Source organism: Carassius carassius, chromosome 2 (genome assembly GCF_963082965.1).
Source record: "Carassius carassius chromosome 2, fCarCar2.1, whole genome shotgun sequence".
Lineage (NCBI taxonomy): Eukaryota > Metazoa > Chordata > Actinopteri > Cypriniformes > Cyprinidae > Carassius > Carassius carassius.
The window spans coordinates 22,220,577-22,241,478 of NC_081756.1; the positions used below are offsets into that span (position 1 = coordinate 22,220,577).

General features: G+C 38.3%; 1 pseudogene; it reads right to left on the reverse strand.

The window, feature by feature from the left end:
- Positions 1–1,432: 1,432 nt before the first annotated feature.
- Positions 1,433–20,902, reverse strand: part of LOC132106641 (alpha-ketoglutarate-dependent dioxygenase FTO-like) — a 183,521-nt pseudogene continuing 164,051 nt past the window's right edge.

The window sequence follows — 20,902 nt, forward strand, 5'->3', positions numbered from 1 at the left end:
CCAAGGGAAGCCTTGATTCAAAAATGCTAATTCTCTTCCGGGTTTTGAGACTATAAACTAAACCGTTTAACATTTTTGTTCAGTGCATAGTATGAAAGTGAAAGTGAAAGTGAAAGTGAAAGTGACGTGACATACGGCCAAGTATTGTGACCCATACTCAGAGTTCGCGCTCTGCTTTTAACCCATCCAAAGTGCACACACACAGCAGTGAACACACACACCGTGAACACACACCCGGAGCAGTGGGCAGCCATTTATGCTGCGGCGCCCGGGGAGCAGTTGGGGGTTCGATGCCTTGCTCAAGCACCTAAGTCGTGGTATTGAGGGTGGAGAGAGCACACGCACTCCCCCCACCTACAATTCCTGCCGGCCCAAGACTCGAACTCACAACCCTTTGATTGCAAATCCGACTCTCTAACCATTAGGCCACGACTTCCCCTATAACACATTATCAGTCATAACAGGGTTAAATGTATTATGTGTAACATTGCATTTGTCCTTCAAATCATGTATGTTGTTTGAATGTCACCTCTGAGATGTGATCCAACTTTAACTTAGCTGTCAATCATATAATAATCAGCCTGCCTGTAGGAAACACACACACACACACACACACACGCACACACACACACACACACACACACACACACACACACACACACACACACATGCAGGTACTTAATTCCACATGCACCTGGTCATCTTCCTCTCACCTACAGTAATGTAAGAGACAGAAACTACTGATGACCTTTGCCATTCCTTGGAACAATGCATACCTGTGCACACATGCCTGAAAACAGACTGCTGTGGAGTTTAGAGTGACCATTCACCGATCACCTGCTCACCTGAGGCATAGCCATCTAACAAACCTTCACTGCAGACTAGAGGAAACACCTCCAACCCCTACAGGCAACACACACACACACACACACACACCCACACACAAACACACAGAGAGAGAGAGAGAGAGAGAGAGAGAGAGAGAGAGAGAGATGAGACAAAACCTCAAATCAGTCTTTTGACTGATAAAAATATATAAAAGGCTGATACAAAATAGACTTCAGATCAAAGAAGATAAACAGATAGCATCTCTAACACAATAAATTGAACACAATAAACTGGAAGTTTGATCCAAAAGTCTGAAACCACATCTGAGATGTAAAATCAAACTGAAAATTTAAAACAAAGAAAGTAAATGAAAATATATAAGATTGTGTACTTAGAGGTCACTAAATCTAAATCTTTTTTGGTGTTTCATATCAATTCAATGAATTAGTCATTAACAGATTATATAATGCTCAAAAGATACATACATATTATCTAAAATGATACATGAATAGTACTTAAACATTTTTATCTAATGAAAATTTGAAGAGACTGCTAGAAATATACAAATACATTTCATAAAAAAGAACCAATACTCATGCACTGATTGATAAACCAGCATTGTATTTTATTTCTATAATAACTAGTGCTTTGCACACACAACGCTTTCAGAAAAGCAGTGGGGCTTGTGGCACTCCAAAGAAAGAATACAGAAAAAAAGCACAATGAAAGAAAGATTATATATATTTATATTTATATATCAACCTCACAGCATTTACTCAGCAAGAACATAATATTTGGCAACCTATGACAACTCTAAAACTTCAAAACTATAAAACACATTTAAGCATCTTCAGTGAATACTATAATAGGGGTCTTCTTCATTAACACTGATGACATAGAAAAACATAAAAATAAAAACAGTAAAAAAAAAAAAAACAGTCATGCCTTTTTCATTTATCCTTCATTCGTTTAGAGGACATCTGTGCTTTTCTTCATCCTACAATCGTTTAAAGATGTTTGAGTGCATTCATCCCGAAATTGGCAGCATTTCAGACACAGGCTGGAGTTATTGAAACGTTAAGAGCCAATGAGCTGTGAGAATTATGTGACGCAAGGGGTGTAAGTTCTCTTGGAGACCACAGTAAGAGGCGCCTATTAACAATACTCGGCTTGGGAGGGAAACATCTTACGTACACATACAGTACACACACACACACATTCATATTCAGTCACAAAGAAATAAAACCGTCTTAAAGATTACGTACACATGTGCGTGTCTCGTACCTACATGCACCTATACAGACAAACATCATCCATGTTGACAAAAGTCAGTCTAACAACTTTTACTTTACCTTCTCCCTACAAACAGTCAGACGGATGCACGCACAAACATTCAAACACACTTCGGGCAAATTCAAACACACTAAATCCCTAAACAATACGCCAAGTGAAAGGCAACGGCACGCATATGACACCCGTTAATGATGTCATGCACCCCCACAATGTCATATTTTATTCCTACCGACTTTCCCCCTCAAAAGATGGCAAGCAGACAAACACACACACACATAGAGGAGAAGTGAACTGTGTATACTGTATACATCTATATAATGCCTGTCCAAAGAAAAAAAAGAAAAAAGCTTCAGAGGATATATGGAGAACTGAATTAAAACATACATACATTTATGGATATATATATACGTATATTTATGAATAGGTATCATATGCTACTACTGATATGTGTCTATACATGGGCATTGTAACATTACAGACTCTGTTAAAGTGATAGTAAACGATACTGATGGAAATAGGAAATAAAATGTTCCGTCCAGATGGCTCCCCGTATCCACCCCTGTATCCATCCTTATATCCGTCCATTCATCCCAGGGGATCTCAGTGTGTTGTGTGCGATGGTGAATGTTGGTCTTCAGGCAAAGATGGACCGGAAAGGAGAAACCAAACAGGTGTGTGTTGTACTGTTTTTGTGTCACCGTCACCTGTGATCTCCATCCCGGCCTCTATCTCTTAACATCCACCTCACAACATTCTTTCTCTCCATTTATCTCCCTCCTTTGCTAATACCTTACATCCTAGGAAGAAAGAAAAATAAACAGAAGTAATTTTGAGCACTCATGGCTTAACATTCCTTAAAGACACTTTCAGTGATTTCAATTAAAAATCCCTAACATAAGACATTCACATAAAACAGAAATTGTAGTTCACCTCCAAAGAAGTGACTCAACGCGGTTGATGATTTCAGAGAGGTCAAAGGGAAGAGGCATGTCAGCATCTTCATTACTCCAATAGGGTCGGTCGGCAGGTGCTTCCTCAGCAGGCAATGTCTGTGCCAGGCTTGACTGGCATCTGTTGGGACGCAAAAGGAATCAACAGCTTTTTATAAAGGCACATTGATTTTAAAATCAATATATATTTTCAGACTCCCATTCAAAAGTTTGGGGTCAGTAAGATGTATTTTTCTTTTGAAGAAATTAATATCTGTATTTAGCAAGGGCACATAAAATCAGAAGTAAAGACATTAACAACGTTACAAAAAGAAAACTAAATAATGCTGCTCTTCTATATATAGATAGTGCTTTCTATATATATATATATATATATATATATATATATATACATGCTTTTCAGGGAGTGTGTGAATAGTTAATTTCGCCCTGAACAAACAAAGAAGTGTGTGTTTGTCTAGGGGCAGTTCACAAACTATTTCCTGATTTCTTTACGACACACAATAACCTTCCCTAATGACATTTTTTTATAAAGTAATGAAGGACACAATGTGTGTGTGTGTGTGCTTTCAAGTGAATGTGTGGTATGGCATCATCCCCTTTGAACGAAGCCTCAGGAATGCACTTCTGCAATCCTACAAGAGTAAGCAGTGTAAATTACCTTCTAAACACACCTGGCCAGTGCTGATTAATATCTCAGTCATTTACACCTGGGCAGGTGAAGCCTGTGGCTTTAATTCCACAGTAACCTGATGTTACTGCATTTAATTTTGTCAGTTAATTAATATACAGACAGCGTGGTATTTATTTGAATATAACAATATAGCTTCTCATAAATGTGACAATGCTGGGTGTGTTAGTTTGTGTGTGTGTGTGTGTGTGTGTGTGTGTGTGTGTTGGGGTGGGAGATGTGCACAACTTGCTGTCATTATGAATCAAACATACTATAAAAAATGAGAGTGAACTTTTAACTGCACATGGAGAGAAATCCAAGGGTTTATGTATAACTGGCTCAGTAAAGGGGATTTTTTTTATATCATCAGCAGTTAGTTTATGGTAGTCAATAGGCATAAATAGTTAGGGTTAAGGGAATTTCATCATATACCCTATACTAGTTCAAAGGTTTGGTGTCAGTATTTCTTAAATAAATTAATACTTTTATTCAGCCAGGATACATTAAACTTAACAAAAAAAGTGACAATAAAGAAATGTTTTTTGTGTGTGTTCCAAAAGACCTACATTTCAAATAAGTTGTGGTATTTTACACTATAAATTAAAAAATCTTGAAAAAACATTAAGTATCTGTTTTTATAATAAATTTGAAATGTTTTTTGAGCACCAAATTAGCATATTAGAATGATTTCTGAAGGATACTGTGAAACTGAAGACTGAAGAATGGCTGCTGAAAATTCAGCTTTGTCGTCACAGGAATAAATGACATTTTAAAAAATATTCAAAGAGAAAATTAAACATATTCAAATATTACATTGTAATAATATTTCATAATATCAGTTCTAAATACACGTAGCTTTGCGTAGCATATGAGTATTTATTTTTATTTCAAACAGTCTAAAAATACTTGGAGATTTGGGGCGAGTGGATTCTTTGGACTTGAGCTAGTAAGCAACCACCTAGCAACAACCCAGAACACCCTAGAAACTGCATTGCAACACCCTGGCAACCATCCACAACACTCATTATGGTGTAGAGGTTTGCATCACTCGAATTGAAAAAAAAAAAAACATCAACAACAAAAGTTATTTTTCCAATTCAGTTCAGTGCCGTTACAGGTGTAGAACTGACACATTTCACCTTTAATACAGGGACAACCACTTTCCTTATAAACATACAAAGTTCTCCCACAAACACTCGTCTCAAGCAATCATAGCCTACATTAAACACTCATCATCCTCCACTTGAAGACTGCAGCGATGCCCGAAGGAGGACAGTGTTATGGATGAGTCTGTGCTGTCTGGTGGTCAGAGGACATCCCCTCTCTGACACTATTTGTGGTTATATATTTTGTAAGGGCCACTTAATGGTGGAGTGGCTCTCCTGTTAAGTGCTCTCTCTCTCCAACTGCACCGGCCACATGAGAGGCTGCATTCCAAGCCGAGGGTGGAATTAGCATAAAGGCGCTTCAATATATCATCCTCATACTGCATGAGGGCTTGACAATAACATCCGTTAACATGCGCTAAGTACCCTAATGTAGCACATCAGTTCATAAATAATATGAGAGCTCGTTCTATACGCACGCGCGTGTGTTTAAACTCTCTCATCATTTACTGGATTATTGGAAGAGAGAATAGGGAGCTGAAGTAAATAGACTGTGGTGAAAGAGACCGCAAGCACACAAATGAATGGCAGCCATAGAGATTCACATAAACATACACACTTAGAGGGAATGTTTGCACAAAAGTAAACATTTTGGCATCATTTACACACTCTTAAGTAATGGCAGGTGGAACATAAACAGAGATCTTAAACAGAATGTCCAAGCTGCTAACTAACATTAATCTATACTTTTACATCATTAATTGAACTTAAGATAATATTTCACCACAGAGTAATATAATGTATAACATTATAGTATTAGAACATTCTAATTTAAATGAATGCTGTTTTTTTTAGCTCTCCATATAACACAGATTCCTGTTCAAGAAACAACTGTTTAATAGCTGTGATAAGAAATAGCATGAGCACCAAATCTGCCTATAATAGTGATCTCTTTTCCATACGTTGAATGTAAATGGGGACCAGGAACTGCTGAACTCCAAAGAGGACAATGTGGCAGCAGAAAATCATAACATTATGTCATATGAAAGTATTGCATTAAGAAGAGACAAAACTTTAACTCTTCTATTACTCACAAAATATCTTACTTGACAGCTATGGTCACCATTCACTTCCTTTTGTGTTCCATGGAAAACATAAGACATAAGGGTTTTGAAAGACAAGATGGTGAAAGACAAAGTGTGTGTGTGCAAGTAAATGTATGCCAACCATCCTTACAGATTAACCTCTGCGAGATTGAGTCTACCTCTCCCCTCTGACCAGCGCTCAGGAGAGATCGACGTTACAATCACTCATTTCAATTTGCTCTGAAACCATATAACCCAACAGCCAGGCCTGCAGGAATAGCAAGCTAATGTGGAGGGAAGGAGATCTATCACCTCTGTTCTTCTGGGGGGCGGCTCACATACTCCCACCCGACACATTTGGCACACTTGAACTTCGACTCGTTCTGCGAACAATGCTACACACACGTACACCTGTCCTCCCAGCTGAAACTAACCACTTTAGCTAAAGTGAGTGTTAATTATGGACAGGCAAAGCCGTCAATAAAAGGTTAATGCAGAAGGCAGTGGATAAATTCCTTTAAGCATTGCATCACTAGGCCATCTCTGGGCAGCACGCAAGGCTCTCTCTGTGTCTGATCAATAGATTTTACTGTAATGTTCTCCGCATCGATTTCTCCCGCTCTCTGAATCCTCCTCCAACTGAGATAAACTAGAGGAGAGGGGAAGTGAAAAAGCAAGAACGAACTGATAAATGAAATGATTAAAACCTCTTTTCAGTTGGACTTTCCCTCTCTTTGACATATCACTGTGGTTTATAGCACAGCGCTAGACTTCACCTCCAAGGTCATACATTACCTGCCCCCACTTTTAAAGGGAGTAAAATGCCCTTATTAGACAACATCAGAGCTTCTACTCACCGCTATTACGCTGATAGATGTAGGGCTAAAATGCTGGGTACACAGACAGGAGACAATGCTAATTGCATTAGCCAACCAGGAGACCATCTACAACCATACAAATACAAATGGGCCTGTTTGATTAGGACATTACGTTGATGTTAGCCTGTGCTATATCCTGTATCTGCATGCGATAAGCATTATTTGTACAACAGCATGTCTATACCAAGTCTGTGGTAGGTATACGCCTGCTGTAAAATTTACAGGTATTTGATAGTGCTACTCATACGGGGTGATTTTTCTGGCTTTTATTTCATGCGCACAGGTGTTATGGGTGTGTGTAGTTTTATGATTTTTGGCAGTGATTGGCTCTGTTCAGAGAATGCCATCAAACGAGTCATGCAAAAACAAGTGAGTCGATCATAAATCATGATTTGGCTCTAAGGCCCATGCAAGCAATTACATCACCAATATAAAAGTATGAACAAGCACACTGATAAAATCTTCAACATATTCTTCATACAGTCTCAACTATAAAAAGTTTTTTCCCCACCTATTGTTTCTGAACTGAGCTAGAGACGATTTTAATTAAGATAAAATAAAATGAACTGGTTAAGTTCAAATGTAGTGGTGAGTACTAAACTAAGTTAAATCTATCGAGCTATTTAATAAATCTGAACGGACATTATTGGACAATGAGTTTTGGGAACAATAAAGATTCAATTTCATCAAATTTCCTTGTTAGAAAGCAAGTTCCCTGTTTACGGAAATAAAAATTAAACTAACATTAAAAGGGAAAAACTTGAACCTGAACTAGTCTAGACTACATTTTCAAGACTCCACAATAAAATAAAATAACTAAATTCTAAATTATATAAACTCTGGAAGCAAGTAAATAAGTAACTAACTAATTAAATAAAGCTTAGTAAGCATGTCTAAGTGTGTGTGCAGGTGGGTCAGTATGTGAGTGAATAAGTGATATGTGATTCTTTTAAAAGGCCTAATAGAACTAGCATCTCATCTACCATTTCCCCAATTAATGGCTAAAAAAAACAGACCAATGTAGTTATTTTGCAACATGCATAAGTGGGTTGGGAGACAATGAGCAGGGCCATATTTGGGTGGCAATGAGTCCACCAGAAGCAGGATGGCTTTAGCATGCCAACAGCTCACAGCAGACCACATGAAACAAGCTCTCCCAAGCTCTGCTACAGTATACACAGACACAGCCCGCCAGCACACCTTTACTCAGACAAGCTTGTTTGATGTGGTGAGAGTGGGTGTCTGGGTCCTAACCCAACCAGATGACATGAAAAACACACACACACACACACACGTGAACACAGTGGTTGCCTCTAAACGGTTCTCATAATTGGGGTAATAAAAAGGGGCTAAATTCTTAAGCTGATTGCAGAGGAGGCCACTGCTGTCTCTGAACTCTCAAAACCAGGTGGACATCTATTAGCCTGTTAACACTGTAACAAATTATCCCACACGCCCCTCCGATTGCCCCACTCAGGCCTCATGAAAGAACACAGCCAGATGTCAACACCAGCACCAGCCACTAAACACAGAGACAAGTTGTAATAAGGAGGAGTGTGTGAAGAGGGCAACGGTCAAGCCTGAATTCGTTTGTTCGTCAGTCAGATCTGGTAAATAAAACTTGAAAAAAGCTGCATGGGTCTTAGTGTCCTTTTGGACGATGTCCCACCTGAGTCCCTTTCACATTGCACGTTGGACCCGGAACATTGCCGGGTTGCCTTCTGTGTGAAAGCAGACACATTCCGGGATTGATTCTGGGATTGATCCCGGGTCGGGGACCTAGTAACATTGTTAGTAACATTCAGTCCCGGAACGATCGCTGTGTGAACAAAAGCCAGAACTAATGCCGTAAAGGGTCTGTCGTAGTGATGATGCACGTTATCGCGTGACTCTTTTACCGGCTGTTTTGAAGGCAGATCAACGCTCGCGATGAAACAAAGATGTGCAAACTGTAAAAGCAGAAGCTGAGATCGCTGAAGCTGAGATCGTTCGCTAGCTTAAGTGAAAGTTAACGTGCCTAGCGTTTTCCACTCGTACATTACATGTCACATACTGATGTCACGTGTCGTTACGGGACCTTTACGGGTTGTGTGTGAATGCACGCACATATTCCGGGTAATCACTGGCAGAGTGAAAGTGCAAAATCTAGCGACCCGGGAACATTTGCCGGGACACATTACCCGTGTATTTTCCGGAATCGCAGTGTGAAAGGGGCTCTGGACTGTGGACCCTCTGGGTGTCATCAAGGTAAAAACAAATAATGTTGCTATAACTTGAGCTCTGACACGTCCAACCACTCCATTTTGTCACCTTCTGAGGTGACTGCCTGCCACATACAACACTGTGATATTATGGGCTAAAACAAATTAGTATGTTTAAACAGACGCTAGGGTTTTGATGGTGTTTATTTACATGCCTGAATGAAATATGGAAAGATTGGGAGAACGAAAAGGCTTGATATGGGTGGGTGGGTGTGAAAGAGAGAGAGAGAGAGAGAGAGAGAGAGAGAGAGAGAGAGAGAGAAGTGCCAGAGGGAGTGGAGGTTATGAGGTTCTGAATGTTTGCAGCTTTTCACAGGGGAGTGTTTGAGGGCCAATAAATCTTGAAGTGATCAGTAAGTGGATAACATCGAGGATGGGAACACTAACACTGCGTTTAACATGTTAAATGTCTGCCACATGAAAACTGACAAACGCAACAGTAAACCGATCTGTCTCATGGATACATAAAAGGACATACACCTGTAAGCATACGTGTCCTGTACGCTCAGCACGACATACACAAGCTTAAGCCCTGTGGGCATCACAGAGTGGAAAGAAATGTAACAAAAAGGCCTGTTGTGACAGACATACTGCAGCTTCAGTGGCCCATACCTGACCGGAGTCACATGACCACTGTCCATTTGACATAAAGCCCACAATATCAAAAAGTCTGCTAATTACAGATATGGCAGAGAAAGAAAAATGATGATTCATAAAGCATAGCAAATAATTACAAACTCAAAACCAAAATTGATCTTAAGGTAATATTTCAACATTTACTAAATTTTAAGTAGTATAAATGAACTTTAATATACACTACTGTTCAAGACTTTGCAGTCTATTTTTATTTTATTTTAGCATATATATATATATATATATATATATATATATATATATACATATATATAAGCAAGGACACATTAAATTGATCATAAGTGACAAGATAACATTGTTAAGATTACAGTGGCATTAGAAGTGGAAAAAAAGACTTGGGGTGACAGCCCTCTATCATTATTCTGGGCTTTGGGTGGTGTCATGAGTACTGTATCATTACTCTATTCAAACAGTTTGAATGAATTCATGTCATCTCATTAGGAGCAAACACAGCCATGTTCTAACACAAATGCCACTGTTTGCCAACATTTCCTGGACACATACCACTAATATTTCACTTCCGTATACTCAGGACAGAACAGGTTGGTCTCAGCTACTAAGAAATAGTTACACTGAGAGAGCCGCAGGAGCCAACTGTCACGTTCTCACAAATAGAAATAGGACGTGCTACCTGTAAATGGGCTGCTATAGTAATTTAAGAGTACTGGGTGTGAAACTGACAAAGTTACAAAGTGACAGATAATAGAAAAGGAATTTATTCAAATATGAGCAGCATGCATGCAGTGAATGAGTAACATATAACCAGATTGAGACAAAAAAAAAAAAGCATAAGGTCTAATTCAAGACATGTGAAAGAACACCCACCAGGTGTTTAAAGTCCTGATTCACCTGCTCTTCCTGCTATGTGAATAGTGTTTTTGCAGCCTATTAAGTAAATAGTGTAATTAAAACAGTGTGACATTTAAAAGCCTGAGAACTGCCAACAATGTGTTTAAGGAAGCGGTCAGGCCGAGCAGGCCCCCAGGGGACTGCAACGAGCATGTAGCAGAATCACAGACATGGATAATGCATGGAGGATGTGTGTTTACACAGTGAGTGCAAGTAAGAGACAGAAGTATTGAAGCAAACTTAAGAGAGCAAATTAAATAGCAAATTTTCTGTGTGCATGCATGTGTGTGTTCGTTTAAAAGGATGTGTGCTAGCTGTAGGAAGGAGGTAATGTGTGTGTGTGTGTGTGTGTGTGTGTGTGTGTGCGTGTGTGTGTGTGTGTGTGTGTGTGTGTGTTAACGGTAATGAAGCACCGTAGTTAAAGTAATAGGTAAACACATGCTTGACAGAATCAAACAGGTTATCTTTGTTGTGAATAGAATGAATATTTCCCATCCATTGATATTAGGAAAGTAATTTGCTGTGCAATGAACCCAGCCCTTTGTCTACACCGTCTGAGCTTTACTAGCGTCAACACGCAAACGAAAAGCCACAATGAGGGTTTACAGAAGCCTTTGTGTTTTTGCAGTGAACTCATACCTTAAGGACTAACAGAGACATTTAGACTAAAGGGCACATGAACAATTGATCTGGAGAAGGTTCTTAAAGAGGACAAAGGGAATGTTCCAATTCAAACAGAAGTTTCTACAGAGCACAATAGCAGGATAAACATGAGAGATTTGTCTCAATGTCCAGTAAAACACATGTAATGAAATACAACAGTAGCGAATCAGGACAAATGCAAAGAAAATATCTATAAGTCATAATCTAAATTTATTTTTATTTTTTTATCTTTTGGTCGATTTATAAAAGGTTAAACATAATTGTTTTTAAATGACCCATTCGCTGACCGTTAAATGAGCCCCTTTCTGCTGCTTTTCCTTAAAATATCCCATGACCATGGGTTGAAAAGTGCACATTTATAAACAAATACAACAGACAGACATACATAAATAAATATATAATAAAACTCCATCAACAACCAGCTCCACGCAACTTATTTTAAATTATAAATATGTCAAGAGGGTATTTATGGGGCACCCAATTTTATTATTGTTATTTATTTATTTTTTTGTTTGTTTTCTTTATTCTTTTTGGAGTCAGGACAAAGTTAAAGTTATGAAAATAGTTTTCATAGTACACAACTCTTATTTAAAAGATCAAGCAAAATTTGAATACTTATGATGTGACCTTTATGTTTTTGCTAGTATAATTCAGCATCGTTGTGTTTAGCAGCAGTAATTGTTTCCTCTGCTTCATGCGATTCCCAATAAAGCTGTATAAACCACACTGTAATCTTTCTGAACCTCGGTGGATGGCTATGTTCACTCACAGAGCTCAGCAACGGGGGACGGTGAGATGACCAGCTTAAGGGGTTAACTGCTGATCTGGAAACAGCAGGGTGGATTGCTAAAGGGGCTCAGTTGTTAGACTCGCAGACCCTCAGCTGGCCCGAGGCCAGTGTCTGAGAGCAAACAAGCATGAGCCAGACAGCCCAGTCAATCTGAGAGATTACACTCTTCACAACTGTTTAGCCTCTGCACTCTTGGAATGAAACGACTGACACAAAGTATAGAAAGTTATCATCTGTGTCAGTCTGGAGTCTAAAGGCTGTCTGTGAATGAGAAAAGGGAGTAAAGGGGCAAAAACTGGCCAGAGAGGAGGAGGAAGAGGAGCATAAAAGAGAGGGGGTTAGCTTCTCAAGAGACTCCCAAAATACTCAGTACAACATCAACATGTCACCATTCATCATTCACAGTGTTGGGAAGGTTACTTTGGAAATGTAATAGGTTACAGATTATAAGTTACCCTGTTTAAAATGTAATAGTAGTGTAACTTTTTCAATTACTTTATTAAAGTAATGTAATTAATTACTTTTGAGTACTTTTTGATTACTTTTCTAAATTTGTGAAAATTAAAGAATAATAAATAAAAGCATATACATCAACTTAAATACAGTTATCTAATAAGCATGTGACGTATTCTGTGTAATAAACTCCTGAAAAATTGGTGTTTTTTTTAAACTGCTGTATCTTTGTATATGATATGATGATAGTTTTCTAAAAATAAGTAAAATGCACATGAAGTGACACAGAGCAGTTCTAGAAATTATGTTTATGTGCTCGTGTACTCCTATATTGAGGCAGCAGAGGTTGAAAACACTGCGAGCTTCAGTAGGCCTATGTGTAGAAAATGAAACCATGTCTTTGCCATTAATTTACAGAAGGGGCGGACTGGGAAAAAAATTCAGAATGGAAAATTCAAACTCATACAAACAAATTCATGGACAAAACTATTATTTGTATGGACCTGACATAAAAAAAGGTTTAAATCTTTAATTTGGGGCCATGCAAAATAATTAAAGGTTCTCTCCTGAACTGCACGTTCACTTCCATTTTTCTCTTCAGTCTCTTTATTTTGCCCTGTTATCCATCTCTCTCATGACTTTAATACTCAAGATTGAACAAAACTATACTTTACAATACAATTCTCTACAATACTACAATATCTTTATAGAAAAATCCTAATACTGTACACGAGTCATGTTTTTCCCTTACAAAATATTACCATGCTTTTATTAGCCTATATAAAAGTAAAATAACCTTTTTTTTTTTTGCAAATGGATTTGTATTTATTTTTAAATAAATACATTTGTAAAATAATTTTACATTTTTGGTTATCACAGTTAAACAATAGTAACCATTCTCTCTGGATTTATAGTTAAATATTAAAATGTTAATTTTCATAAGGGCTGTGTTGCTGTCTGTCGTAGCTCCCCCTAAACCTATAAAAAAAATCGAAAAAACATTTTTTTTTTCAGCTAAATTATTACTGTAACATTACAACAGATAATAATGATGTCCTTTAATTGTATTTTGAGTGATGACTGATGAGCAACGTGCTGCTGCTTCCTAAATAAAAAAAAAAAGACAAAAAACAGATGAAACTGACCTGAAACCCTGAACAGGAGTTCTGCTTCTCTGCTCCAGCTCTCCACTCTCACTCTCTCTCTCTCTCTCTCTCTCTCTCTCTCTCTCTCTCTCTCTCTCTCTCTCTCTCTCTCTCTCTCTCTCTCTCTCGCATTGATTACTCTGAGTCTGATCCAAACCGTTTGGCGGAGGCGCGGAGAGCGCGCGAGTCATGACTAACACTTCATGATTTATTAGAGATTTAATTATCAAATGGCGGATTCGCAAATGATCACTTTAGTACATTCGGCAGGCAATTATACAATAATGATATTAAATAGTGGGGCAAAATCGGCTGCCAGGCCACCGGCAATTGTCCCGGTTCTCCAGTCCGCGCCTGATTTCCACACGCAGAATGTGGAAGTCATATATTGCATTTTTGGGGCTTTATATTCACAGACACTAGTCGATGTCATGTTTTGATTCAAGTGAACTGACCTACTTTTGATTTAGGCATCCAAAATGTGGCATATTCCGTCCACGTTAGGCATTCCGTTTTTATGACTGGATTCTACGAACCAGACTGTGTTTCTTCATCCCGGAAATTATTAGGGCGGTATGTCTCAGAATAGTCAGTGCAATGTGGATGTGTGTAAATATTCAAATGTAATCCCCTTTGTAATCGTAAAAAATTTCATAAGTAACTGTAATTTAATTACTCATGTTTTCTTAGTAACTGTAACTAATTACAGTTACAATAATTTTGTAATTAAATTATGTAACGCTGTTACATGTAACTAGTTACTCCCCAACACTGATCATTCATCAGACACTGCAGCCTCTTCAGGCCTAATGACTCCTGACTTGCTCCGTCCACCTCCAGCCAGTCACAGCACACGGCTAGAACAGACAGAAAATCATTCTGCAGCTTGCCTGGATGAATATTTGATAGGGAGAGAGTATTTTTGCCCATGGTGAATAAGAACACAGTATGTGTGCATATTGTGTGCGCATCTGCACGGATCTTGCCTTTTATACAGCTATTTCAGGGAAAATTCCCAGAGATTGTTTTGCGCCCCATAACTGATAAACATCTTGTAAAGTAATAGTTCCTCTGCTTTTAGCATCAATCAGTGCTATCCATGAAGTTCAAACAAAGCCGATCCTTCCTATACGCAAAGTACACAAGCTGCGTAGGTCCCCCGAAACACCAGGGGGCCCCCTTGCTCTCAATGATTTCATTTTAGCTTTATTTTTGAATTTGGCCAGCGGATATGAAAACAGCTTATGTTATTTCTTTTAATGCGGTGCGCTGTCATCCTTTCTACTTAAAAATCAGTCAAGTCATGTAAAGTGAATGTCATACAGTGTCTTACTCAAGACAAAAAATAGAGAGATGAAAGCGTACAGAGCTGCGGAAGAAACACTGTTTCTCAAGTGCTTTCTGTGAGCGCAATTCGAGATGGAGTGATCACGGACAAAGGCGTTTCTTTCGTTCATAACTCGTCACCCACCGCCGACAAAGTTTGGCGTAGGGCCCCCAGAAGTCTAGGTTCTGCACTGAGGTCAAAGGATAAAATGTCCTTGTTAACCACATCAGTTGACTCACCTCAACCATTGAAAATCTTTATCTAACCCAGTGCCAAATCGTTTCCCTTGTCAAGAAGCTATAACTGATATGTTCAGAGCATCTGTTTGTTGTGGCATCTGGTGCAAAGAGTGAGTCATATCTGCAGAGTTAGCCGTTTTACGTCATAAGCGATGTTGGTGAGCTTAGTGTCTTACCTTTAATTGAGCTCTTTAGCCAGTGTTTGGCTGCCTGCCATTATACACACCATAAAACACAGTTTCAATGAAAAACAAACACATGGAATACAATATGCTGTCTGTCGAGAACAAGTTTCCGATTCATTCAATCCTCCACCGGTTTGCTATTTCAGAGCAAGGCATGTGAAGATTTTGTGTCCTCTCCCACGGTATTATTTGTAGCTCTGACACTTATTCAAAGCATCATTATCTAACTAACTCAAAATAGCAGGTGAGCCTTTGATGAGGACAGATCACTTAATTAAAAATGAACAGGTTATAACACCACACTCCCACCCCCTTTTGTTGTTTAATAAGAGCCAAATTTCTCTCCACTGAAGTGGTTTTGAGGTGTTGAAAAGAACAGGGAATCATAGTGAAAGAATTATTGCCGCCACCTGTGACCTTGGTTACGATGCCTTAAGCAGATTCACATACATCTGTCCTTGGTTCAAAGTGGATTTGGCCCACCCATTTTGAAAGATTTAATTTATTACATCATGTATGTTGAAACAGATGGCTGAATTATAGTCTATGAGCAGATTTAACTCTACAAACTCACACCCAACCAAAGATAATGACCTTAGATTAAACTAGCATTGAGCATCGTGCAACGCAAATCATTTTCGACAAACATCAGTTTTTTGACAAGACCTAAACCCTAGTCTACACAAATCCACAAAAGGACCAAATTACTTTTGTTAACATTGTGGCTCACCTGCTTTTGTTTGGTTCTAATCTAGCAGATCCTACTTTACCACTTGCGTCCTGTTCAACAGGATGCTGAACTCACTGACGAGGCAGGGCGTGATTTATGACAATTAGTTTCTCATGTTGTGAGGTATGAATTGCTGTTAGAGGATGTGTGGTATATGTATAAGTACATTATTTCATAATAGATTAAAAGATACATTTTATTTTAGAAAGAGCTATAAGGATTAGCACAGAGTAAAGAGTGTCCCCTCGTGGTGGATAACAGTCCTGGATGATATTGACTCTGTGTGGCTGGAATGAATATTAGGAATGCATGATGTATTGGTAAATGATCCATTATGGGATAATATTACAGATTTCATATAGTGCATGCTCATTTCCACATTTTATCCATTTGTAATACCAGTGGCATAACTAAAGTTTAATAAAACTGATATGTGTTAACTTTTAGCAAATCTCAAAATTAATATCCATTTTCATACAGTATATTATAATGTTTCAGTACCTAGATTCAATTTTAAAATATATATATTTTTTTGACAAAATATTCAGAATTTTAAAATCACCATAAAATCAAAATGAACAATTATTTTGTTCTTCTCAAAACAAAAGTTTCACGTCACAACAGAGAAGAAAAGAAGGTAGCAATTTGTGTCTCATGCCGACTTTAATATTGGCCCCAAAATAAAAAAATAAAAATGTAATTATCAATATTGGCAAAAATTTTAATATTAGTGCATTTCTAATGAATACTGTCATAAAAAAAAGGAAAACTAACATCAATAACCAATCATATGCTGCAAAAAGTATGAAGATGCTGCCACTCAAATGACTCTTAGCGTCTTTTGTTATCAGACACATTGCTTTGTGAAATAACCTAATATGGACCACCTCTAGAGACAAAAGCTAAACAAATCACACAAATATGGCCATGCTAAAACAAACTTGATCACTTGACGATGCTACTTTGCTCTGTGGCTAACCCGAATGAGAGGAGATTTACAGAGAATGGTGGAGGGCAGCTACAGGGAAGGAGACATGATGTGGGTGGCTCTCCATGGCACCTTGGCCCATGGTCCTCTCCTGTGGGCACTGCCTGTCCACCCACACATCACTCACGCCTCAAATACAGCACACACAGCTAACCGCACCCCATGAGACGTGGGAGTACATTGTCTGATCGCTGTTCACAGCACTGAACAGATACAAATGGTTTGTCCATGTAGCTCCGTGGACCCCGGTACCTCTCTCGGTCTCTTTGGCATTCACCTGACAGGGCTGAGCGACAAGCGTGCAAATCTGCAGAGGCTGGATTTAATGCTCTAAAAAGCACACGGGCCACCGCTACCATCCTGCCTTTAATCAGAGAACGAGAGAGAAAGACAGGCCAGGGTTATGCTCAAATCTCAGACTAGGGGAGCGACATGAACAACAGATGCTCTTACAAACCAAAACAGGAACAAGGAGTCAACACAAGGGAATCGCACACACTCTTTCTGATTGGAACTACGACATCCTCTCAAGACAGTCTCATGTCAAACAGGCAGTAAAAGGCAAGTTCAACTCCGTTCTCTGATGCTCTTTGAAAATAAAATGACTCTGGGATGAGGCCCAAACTGTCTCTAGTAAGTTATTGCAAGCGAAATACAATTTAGAGGATGTAAACCGAGAAACCAGTTAGCAGAAACATCCCACACACTGTAGCAACAACAGTGAGTCAATAAGATGCATGATATTTTGGTACATTATCCGTTATGAGCCAATTTGACAGATTTTTCATTTATCATATTGATTGTAAAGCATCCGTTAATGCATATTTTATATATAACATATGCTCATTTGCTATCACTAAACACTCACAAGTTAATCTCTAAAAACATAAATAATTTAATAAGACTGTTATAAGTGTTTTAGTTATGCATGGTGTTTCACTAAACGTTAAGTCCGTACACTTGTAGGCTGTGATGCCCAAACTGACTCTGGTAAGCTATTGCAAATGTAATACATTTCAGAGACTGTAAACTGAGAAACTACTTAGCAGTAATGTCTCAACAAAGCTGCAACAGTAAGTCAGAGTCTTGGGGTAATTAATGCACCATGTTTTGATTGTTATGGAATTTAAAACTGCTTTTAAGAGCGTAATTTTCAGCCTACACACACTGGAGAACAGACTCAACAAGCTATTGCTCTCCAATTTTGTCATGAACTTCCAACCCACGCATTTCTGACTACCTACAGAAAATGGTGAAACCGTGGATTTGGAATATAATACTGTAGAGGAAAAAAAAAAGTGTGATGTTCACAAACATAGAGGAGGAAGAGTACATAGAAAGGAGAAAGCACACATATGGAATAAAGGGCTGAAATGAAACATACGGAAGTGAAATAAGAAGGGAAGAGAAGACAGGCACTGAAGAGGCGTTTCCGCTCAAGTCCTCCAGCATTGGTATGTTAATGCTGCCAGCTTCCTCTGCTTTTCCTGCACAGGATCTTGCAAAGGCATATCGCCTTTAGCAGAGCCTGGCATGAACCTGGCACCAACACCACCTCACACACACAAACACACATCAGTCTGCCCCTTTCTAGCTATTTAGTTATTCATAAGGTGGCACGTGTGCCATCCTGACACACAGTAAATGACAAATGCCACGTCTAGTCTTTCGCTCATGATTGTAGTATGATCGCAAATTGTTTCAGTGAAATCTATCCATTGAGTTATAATTATTACTTATGGTGGAAATGAACAGGATGCCAACAAATGTTGTTGACTGAGCTAAAATGGATAGTTCACCCAAAAACCTTAATTCTACCATTATTTACTCATCCTCAAACCTCTATGACTAACTTTCTTCTGAGGAACTAAAATAAGATATTATGAGACATGTATTAGTGTCTTTTAGCCGTTAAATGCAATTCAACTGTCACCAAAATTGTTTGGTTACCAACACTTTCAAAATTGTTTTTGTTCTTTCTTCAATTGTTCAAAATTACATTGCTTTTGAATGCTGGTTTAGTTTTGTATGGTAAACACATGTAGCTGGCACTATTAAATTATTGCCACATCAGTGAGGAACAGTGTCAAATAACTATGTCAAACCTAACAAACATTAACAACCTCATATTGTGCTGCAATATGTGTGCTATTCTTTTGTACTGAAAGGGTAGTAAATAAAATTGACTACCCTTGTAGAAATGTACACTGATATATATATATGGAGAGAGAGAGAGAGAGAGAGAGAGAGAGAGAAAAAGAAAGAGAGAGAGTGACATTTCTCCCCACTTCTCTTCAAACAAACATGTCCTCCAGGAGAGGATTGCATTGTCTAAGCTGTAGCTAAAGCTGGATGCCTTATTCATTGTTTTTAATTGCTCTGTTGATCAGTGGCTTTCAACAATACTCTGTAATAATCATCCCACAATAGATCTGTTACCATTTCTGAAAAACTGTATAAAATACTGAGCAGTACCCTGGGAGATTCAACAGAGGCTTATGAAAAAGAGAAAACAGGAAGATTTTGATGCAAACTAAAGTTGTTTTTACCCTATGATTAAGCAACATCACATGAGAAAGAGAGTTGTCTGAATATCAGCATGGCTGTGATTCGGTCATAGGTAATGCCAGTCATGCTAAAGTTAATGTTTCTTTTGCTCACCAAGGCTGCATTAATTTTAAACAAATACAGTAAAACAGTAAAACACAGTAATCAGAAAGTTTGCGTCAATATTCTTTACCATGAAATTAGTCCAAACCAAGTACTTAGGTATTATGTAAAATTGGATTAAACAAGAATTGTTTGACATTAGTACTGCTCACTTTGAGTGTATCTATTGTAGCTGCTTGTAAGTCACCCTCTGCAGAACAAAGCAAACAATAACTGAAATTAAATAGCACCTATCACTGACATTTGATGGGAACATGAGACTGACACTTTTCTATGCACGTCTTTTCTATATGTAAATTAACTCAACATCAAAATACCTTCCTTTTTAACAGGTTAAACCTTACTACAATATACATAATAAAAACCAAGCCATTGCTGTACATTTTTCAAAGCCTTATGAAATTTTAAACAGCCAATCAGGTGGCATTTATTCTCTTTAATCTCCTGGAGGCAGCCAATGGGGAAAGAGCCTTAGGTGAGCAGGGCCCAGCGGGGATCCAGCCTGCGGCTGCTAACACTGTCTGTGCTAAACTAAACACTAAAACGCTCACATTTATGCTTATCTTCCACTAAAACTTTCAGCTTTAACTTTATTTTTTGCTTTCACACAGCACATGAAGAGGGACCCAAAAAGACTTGTTTTATTAAGCAGTGAGGTTGTTGAATATAATTTTATTCATGACCAAAATCTGACTTTATCATCTAAATTCAACAATTCTCAAACCACTAGAGAAGCCAAAACTACAATCAAAGCTCTGTGTGAAACTTATCTAACACAAAGAACTCATGTTGTGTAGCATGTAACATGTCATTCTTACTGATTCACTACAGCCATGAGAAACAGGTTAGACATGAAGACCAGAGATGTAGCAAAGTTAGCCTATGGTTATTGTCAGCTGCAATTAAGATGTCTGTTTCTGGATCAACATCTTTTGTTGGTCTTAGAACAACATTCCTGGCAAACATGGTATTAATTTTCACAATTAACAAATGACTCAAATCTTACTGGTTTACAAGAATACTGTTCTAAGACTAACAAGGATGTTGATTGAGGAAACGTCCTACTAGGATAAATAATGGCAGGTAAGAGAAATGTGGCATTTAGTCATTACTGTAACTTTTATATTTATATAAG